Below are 8,630 nucleotides of genomic sequence, written 5' to 3'. Positions count from 1 at the left end.
CCTAATGACAAATAAAATCCAAGTTTATGTCTAAACAGGATTGCAACTAGCTTTACAGAACTATCTTTTAAGTTTTTAGATTTTCTGCCAGGATTTTGAAACTTCTCTTGTCATTTTTATATAACCTTAATTCTAAAACTAAATTATTTTTTAAACAGTGCTATATTAATAAAAAGATAATGCAATTCTACTATAAATATAAGTAACTATCTAGGGCAGGGGTTGACAAACTGCGGTCCGCGATCCGCATTAAACTTTTTTTTTTTCAACTAGTTTGATATATTAACATTCTCAAAAAACAAAAGTTAAATTTCAGTGTTATCTTTAAAGGATTATCTCTCGCCTAAATTATTAATAATCAAAAAATTATCTTTAAATGTGTTTTTTAAACCAAATAAAAAACGTTCCTTTTTTGACCTGCCAACCCCTGACCTAGGGTGATGTCGCACTAATATCAAGCTGAAATTATACTATATTCGATATCTATTTTACCATACTTTTAAGCTAAATATCAATGTTTTAAGCCTATTATGTTTAATCTAAAAAGATACTTTGTTTTGAACTCGTTACATTATTTAATAGAAATAATTAAATTTATTACTAACTAAAATATTTAATAGATTTTATATCACAGTATTATTGTAATCGATATAAACTAATTCATTTATATAATCGCTTTACATTATAAATAAAAGTGATCGAATATTTCAGTTTTACTAGTTTATGATAAATAAGTTTAATTGATTTTTTGCATGTATAAAATACAAATTCTTATTTTAAAATTGTTTTAAAAAGACATCGAAAACAGTTTCAGCTTGATATTGGTGGACATCCCTGGTAATTACCAAAACTAGTAAAGACAATTAAAAACAAAATACAAAACAACAGTGCAACTCTATGTAATTACATTATCCTTTTATTCCTTTTTTTAGCTTATTTAAACATTAATACTGTCATCAACCTTTATTTTAAGCCTAAAATTATATAGTAATAAATTTGTTTAAATTATTAGTCATAAATGGTATTAGAGCAGTGGATCTGCAGTAGTTTTGTTATTAACCAACTGATAATATCAATATATTGTTTAAAATTAGAAACTTATCATAAAAACTATATAATGAGAAGAGCTACTAAAAATAACCTAATGACAAAATGTTTTAACCCTTAAATGTCTGAAATTTATGTCTTAACAGGATGGCCACTGGCTTTTTAGAACTATGTTTTAAGTTTTTAAATATTCTGCCAGGATTTTTAAATTTTTCTTGTCTTTATTTATATAACTTTAAATCTAAAATAAAAGATGTTTTTTCAAACAATGCTATGTTAATAAAAAAGATAATGTAATGCTACTACAAATATGTAAGCAAACACTATCAAAAATGTTTTAACTAGCCTGAAAAATTTTACTCAATATCTTTATGATTCAGCCTGAGATTATCATAAACTTGAAAATTTATGTACTAAAAGGTGAAAACTGTAAAAATACTTTAAAATAATCTTGTACACTTTAAAAAATCATAATATTAGCAATTTAAAACAGGTAAAAATATTTAGTAACTATTTACTGTCGCACCAATATCGAACTGAAAATAAATTAATTTCAATGTTCATTTTAACCATAATTTTAGGCTGTAAACTATGTTTAAAGCTTAATATATTCTGAAAAAAATACTTTATTTTAACCAAGCTTTATAAATACATAAGTAGAATTAATTTTGTTTCTAATAAACTAATAAAACTAAACATTTAGTCAATTTTTTTTTTTAGATTTGTAGTGATATAAAAAATAAACATTGTATTGATGTGATCGATTTATAATGTTAAATCATAGCAATATCATGCTCATAGCATCATTGCATAATCAAGTTTTATTACTTTATGATAAATAAAAAGTTTGATTTTATTTTTAACTTTTTTAAAAATGTCATATTTAGCCTAAAACTATGGTTATTTTCAATATATAGATTCAGTTCGATATTAATGCAACATCATGCCAGGTAACTACCAATTATTTCACAGAAAATGTTGATTTTGATGTTTTAATTTAAAACTGACTTTAGTAAAATTTTTGTTATTAGAATACAAAAAAAAATACAAAAACTTTGTTATTAGAAAGTTGCATTGTTGAAAAGCCACCTAAAGTGCCAGCTAAAATTACATTCAGTAATATAAATAATTAATATGAATAAATTTCAAAATAAAATTGAATATCATTGAAAATAATGCTGAGAATTTCCTGTATATTGAACCAAAGCGTCCTCACCTAAAGTTAAGCATGACCACTGTATTTTCAAAAATTTTTCAAGGTTTTCAAAACTTCCTTCAGTTTTTTAAAAGTACACTTTTTAGAGTCTATTTTTAGTTTAAAATTAAGTTTGAGGTAAAAAATGTGTTAAATAGTAAAAAATATTGAAAAGATATGGTAAAGCTAATTTAAATAATCTTTTGAATAAAAAAAATTTTGATAATGACAAAAAACTTTTATTTTTAGGGTAGAATTTTTCTGTCAAATCTAGATTTTTCTACTTAACATGTAAAAATTGTTTAAAATTCCAGGTTTTTTAGTGATTTTTTTTCAAAATTCCAGGTTTTTTTCAAAAATTCTCAAATTCTAGGTTTTGTTGCCTAAATTGTCAAATTCCAGGTTTCCAGGTAAAGTTGCAACCCTGTAAATATAAATAATATTAAATTACAAACCTGTTTCTTCAGTTCTTATAAATTTTCCCTCCAAATGTTTACAAACTTGTGTTTATCTTTGTCAAGCTTTAGTTAACTTCAGAATTTTAAAACTTTACAATTTCAAACCAGGTCCAAAAAACTGTTTAGTAGAGACTTAATTCATTTTTTATAAAAATGTTAAAATGAAATAGAATCTGCAAAGTTTAACCGCGTAAAGCTTACACTATAAAATCTTTGTTTTTTTATTAGATTCTCGTAATCTTAAAGTATTTAATAAGTTAACAGAATATTTCTTAAAACTGAGTTATCGTATCTTAATTCAAACAACTATAAATTTAGAAGTTAATTAATACTGTATAACTATCTTTGGTATGAATCTTATTTACTATAAGGTAAAATATTTTTTTTCTTAAAATAACGATAAATATAATAATGACGATAACTTAATATTCTACTCTAAAATTAATATTAAAAAAGATAAAGAAATATAAATTTAAAAAAAAGCACACCCTTTTAAACGATTTTTTTCATAGTTTTAGGTCAAAACGAGCATTTAAAGTTTTCACATATTTTTTACGAAAAAATTAGCCTTGTGGCATTTAGTTTTTAATTGATATTCTAGATTTGTAATTAAATAGTTAAACAAAGTTGTTTAAGCTAACGGTTTTTACTAATACACAGCAAAAATATTTTACAATCATTTTTAAAGTCAAAAAACAAAAAAAACTTTCAAAAAGTTCTTTAAAATCATTTTCTTTGTAAGTAGAGTTTAAAATATTTGATTAACATTAATGTTAATTCATTTGTAATTTATTTAAAACAATATCTCTTTTACGATAAAGTTCTTAAACAAAAAGTAATGGTTACTAGTTAAATAAGTTTAGTAAAGTACAACATTACTTAAGATTAAAAAATATAGTTATTTTTATAATTTTGTTTGAGACATATTTTTCCTTGCTTAGTTTATTTAATAGCTTACAAACTGCATTTTCATTATAAGTTTTTTTTAAGTTACTTACTATTGTAGAGAATTTTTTGAAAGTATTTTTTAACAACATTTTCACTTTAACAACTTTCTTAAAAAAATTCTTCCACTGATAAGCTTAAAAAGCAATTTATTTTTAAGAAAAAAAACATTAGACTAGTTTTAATTTTTAAATTCACCACGGAAAAATATTTTCAAAGGAGATTTCCAAACATTATAAAAGTTTTAAGTTTATTGCAAAACAAGTCCTTACGAAAATCAATATTACAAAAACATTGCTCAAACATGAAATAAAATAAAACGAAAAAAGCTGTGTTATTAAAAAATTGACTCTGTATCACTTGCCTAAAATAAATTACTTTATTTTGTAAATAATATAGTATGAATTCAAGCTGATTAATTGTTTAAAAGAAAAAGTTCAAGAACTTAAAGCAAAGAAAGTTGATATTTTTATTAAATTTTAGATTACAAGTTTTCAAAAAAAAACTCAATAAAATGAATAAAGCTTTTGTTTTATTTTTGATTAATTACTGGTTTTACACTTAAAGTTATCTATTTGTTTAGAAGTATTTGTCTCAAGGTAAAAAACAACTTTATCAAAGTAAAATTACTTATATCAAACTGTTTTTACTACATAACTTAAGCTAATTTTCAGCTTTTAAAAAATCGCAAGTAGTAAATCGTTTCTGTTTTAGTCTATTAACCTTTGACAAAGCTTTAGTTCATCTGTAAAAAAATTTTTTTTTTCACTATGAAGTTTTGAAAAGTATAAGTTTATTTTTTTAAAGAATTCAACTTTATAATTACCTTAAAATAAAGTTTTCATTACCATAACTAAGATAACCTACTAAACTTAGTTTTCAACACATTCATATTATTGTTAATAGAATCATAACAAACAATTTTGAAATTAAAGAAAGTTTACATTCTTATATGCTATTTATACTGTTAGTGAATTTGCTAATGTAATTTTAAGACAGAGTTCTATTAATTAACACTTGAAGAAAGATGTTCTTTGACTATTTGTAAAAGAAGTGTCGAGCAACAATTACACTATATATTATTATAATTGTTATACCAATAAGTATCTGTTTAGTTTTTACTTGTAATTCCATATTTCAGTATGTATTTCAATTGTTATGTTTATATTGCAACAACCACAAAGTTGTTTGTTCGCTGTAGCCATTAACCACTTTTTCGGCTTTTATTTTATACTATAAAAATTAAGTATTTTGTTTTCTCAGTTTAGAATATGATTGTAAACAAAAAAAATAATTGTATACAAAACTTCTTATTGTAAACACGTATATTAAGTTTTCAAAAGAATAACATTAACTGGCTTAACTAAGAGGAGTTTAGTCTGTGCTTAAATACTTTATTTTTTTTAATGTCGCTTTATTTCACAAAATAAGAGTATTTATTTGAAAAAATCTCTTGTATCAGAGAAAATTGTTCATTTTCTAATGGGTTTTATGTGATGGTAAAGCAACAAATATTCATAACATGATGATAAAAACTAAGTATATAATCGTTACAAGATTTAATTAAATCAACCATGATGGTCGAGTGGTTAAAACGAAAATAACCATTCGAGTGTACCGAGATCGAATCCAGCTGGTGGCATATTTTTTAACATTTGCATGGTAGTTTGTGTTGGAAAATTGTGAAGAAATTTTTTATTAAAAAAAAACCTTTTAATTACAACAGAAAGTTCTTTAGAATCAGTAAAAGATGTAACATTAATTTACTCGACTTGCTTGTTTTTATTTCGTTTATAACCGAAAGTTGGTTAGCTAGGCAGCTTCACAACTTATTTATTTTGCACTTGCCGTTTAGACTAGTAAAGTGAATATTTTTTTAGTTACAAAAAAGTAAATCAATTTTTTATAATTAAATCGTTGAGCGTATTGATTCTGATTTTTATTTATTTGTATCTACTTTTCAAATTTAAATAGTGTCTAGTTTACAAGCTTTTAATAATACTTTACTTTAGTAAAAAATTAGTTTGTGTTTTGTTACGCAAAGTTAACATAAATGATAAAACTATATATTTGAAAAACCCTAGAGTGTTGGCCCGTCTTAATGTAAAGCGTATAGAAAAGTCTGACTGACAATCTGGCTTCAGACAGCAAGACTAAACAGAACATTTAGTTTATGATCCACCAACATTCACTGGTTTTAAGTTCTTTACTTATAACCAACAAGTGCTGCCTTTTCATTTTCATGTATTGACAGTAGTTGTAAACAAATATACATGAAAGTGACTTACAAGTTTTTAAGTTAAGTAAACTAAGCTTTTTTTTGTTTAAATTCAAACTTAATTAACTTAGTTAGTTTTACCATCAGTTCGTAGTTTATTTTTCAAACACGATTTACAATGTTTATATAAATAAACAGAAGACCTTTCAAAGTGTTTTGTGTGTAAAATTGAGACGGTTCGTAAAAAGTTTTATTAAATATATATATTACTTACAAATTCAGTTAGATTACAATTTTGCCTGAAAACAAACTAACTATGCTGAACAAATCTCAAAATTATTTACAACTGTTTTAATATTTATATTTAATACAAAAATAAAACAACTCTTTTTTGTTGTAACTTAAATTTCACAATTTTACATATTTAAATAAATAGTATGTGTTAAGTATAAACACTTCTTTACACGTTTATTCGACTCAATGCTTTATGCACAAATTTTTATTCATAGTAACTTTCATTCGCGCGAAAATTAGTAACTTTACATAAAAAAGTTATATGATGTAATATTTTAACAGTCAAACTGACTATTCACAGTACTTTTGAAAATTTTGTTCCTTTTTGAAACAATAGTATAAAACATTTAATTAGCATACTAGTTAGTAAAACATGTTAAATAATATATTTTTCCAACATGTACTTTGCTTTTCTTTTTTTTTAAAGTATTTAGTATTACATACTATGAAAAAAAATGAAAATATTATTATTAATAAATGTAATATCAAAAAATTTAAATTAAGACAGATAAATTTTAAACACGAGAAAATTATGACAAATGTTGCCATAGTAACGGGTTCCAACAAGGGCATCGGGCTCGCCATCGTCAGGGGGCTGTGCCAGAAGTTCGACGGGGACGTCTTCATTCTGTCCAGGAACGAGCAGCGCGGCAGGGAGGCGGTGAAGACCCTTGAGAGAGAGGGACTCTACCCCCAGTTCCACGAATTGGACGTTTGCGACGTCAAGAGCATCGAGCGGCTCAAAAGCTTCATGACGTCACAGTACGGGGGCATCGACGTCATCGTGAACAACGCGGGCATCGCGTACGACTCGACCGACGCGACGCCGCAGTGAAAAAGGCGGAGGACTGCGTGAGGACGAACTACACTTGAACCGTCGACATCAGCAGGATCCTGTTTCCTATTGTGAGGAGGGGTGGCAGGATCGTCAACGTGTCCAGCACTTTGAGCATCATGTACCTCAAGCAGTTGAGCGAGGAGAACCAAAAGTTCTTCAGGAGGGAGACGCTGACGGAGGAGGAGCTGACGGGGAAGATGGAGGAGTTCGTCGAGAGCTGCCGGAGGGGGACTTGCAAGGAAGACGGGTTCGTGGAGCAGCCGTACGGAATGTCCAAGGTCGGCATGTCCGCGCTCACCTTCGTGTGGGCCAGGAAGCTAAAGGGTAGTGACGTCATAATCAACGCGGTGTGCCCCGGATGGGTGAAGACGGACTTGGGCGGGGATAAGGCCTCGAGGACGCCCGATCAGGGCGCCGAAGCCCCCGTTTACCTGGCGACGCTTCCGGTCGGGGTGGAGTCCCCGAACGGTGAATTCGTTTCTTCGGAAAAGAACATAAAGGAATGGTGAAAAAATAAATTTTGTTAAAAATATTTAACAGTTTTGTGTTAAAATTGAAATGAAGTGATATTTATGACATTGTTAGTTTGAATACTTTTTCTTTTGTTATAAGTGCTGAGATCTACCCAAAAAAAAAATAAAGAAATTCTTTTTAAAACACGTTTAACAAAAACATTTAATCAGCACTAATACAGTAAAATAACTTTTTAAAAGCTATTATGCCAACTTTTAGAAACACAGTTATAAAAAAGTTAAAAAGTTACTCAGATTATTTATGCAAATGCAACAAGTCACTTGTGTAGATTTTCTTCTAATCATTTATCTACAGTATAAAAAATTTTAGAGTTTATTAATTAATTTAATTCTTTGATATTTTTAAAGATTTAAGCATAAATCAGTTCCCTTGACTATATTACCGAATGTCAATTTCTGTATCGTTTTCAATAAACTAAAAAACTTATAAGTTTTATAAAACTATCACTTATTTTGGTTTTTAATTTATTGTTTTTTAATGACTAAAAAGAGTATAATATACTTTCTATAGAAAAAAATCAGATTGGGTAAAATGTGTCTTGGGTTACAACTTAAAATTTGCAAAGTAAGCATAAAATTTCAAGTGTGAAATTATAAAAACTAATGAAAAGTTTTTTTTTCCCTGAAAATAATCGTTGTAATAAAAAAAAATGTTATAACATATTCAACAACTTGTAACCCAACTAAACTTGTTACTAAAATCAGCTCAGCAGTTGAAACCATTAATTAACATGTAACAGTTATTTTTCGAAACTTAGAAGCTTAAAATAAATGTTTTTTTTTTCACATAACTCATAAATATATTTTGATAAAAGTTTTTTCAATAACTATCTTAAAAGTCGTTTTTCTATTTTATCTTACGAAAAAATAATATGTCGTTTTTTAAAAACTAGTTTGTATATGAATATTATAAAAGTTACAATGAACTTCTTAGTTAATCCTCAGTATTCTTTTTTTTCTTAATACGTGTCGGCGTTTGTTAAAGTATTTAGATTGTAAATATTCGTTTTGAATCGCAAGAATTTGGCGGGAAGCTTAAATAATTCTTTCCAGCAGAATTGCTAGATTTCCAGAAATAAAGAGTTTTAAATCTAAAACATTT

At 26.5% G+C, this 8,630-nt stretch overlaps 1 pseudogene; it reads left to right on the top strand.

Annotated features, from left to right (window-relative positions):
* Window positions 1–7,111: 7,111 nt before the first annotated feature.
* On the top strand, window positions 7,112–7,504 carry LOC145833587 (carbonyl reductase [NADPH] 1 pseudogene; annotated as a pseudogene).
* Window positions 7,505–8,630: the final 1,126 nt, after the last annotated feature.

Source organism: Thalia democratica, chromosome 4 (assembly GCF_965202585.1).
Source record: "Thalia democratica chromosome 4, ktThaDemo2.hap1.1, whole genome shotgun sequence".
NCBI classification, from domain to species: Eukaryota; Metazoa; Chordata; class Thaliacea; order Salpida; family Salpidae; genus Thalia; species Thalia democratica.
Note: the sequence above shows the minus strand (reverse complement) of the source record. Positions and strands in the feature narration are given on the sequence as shown.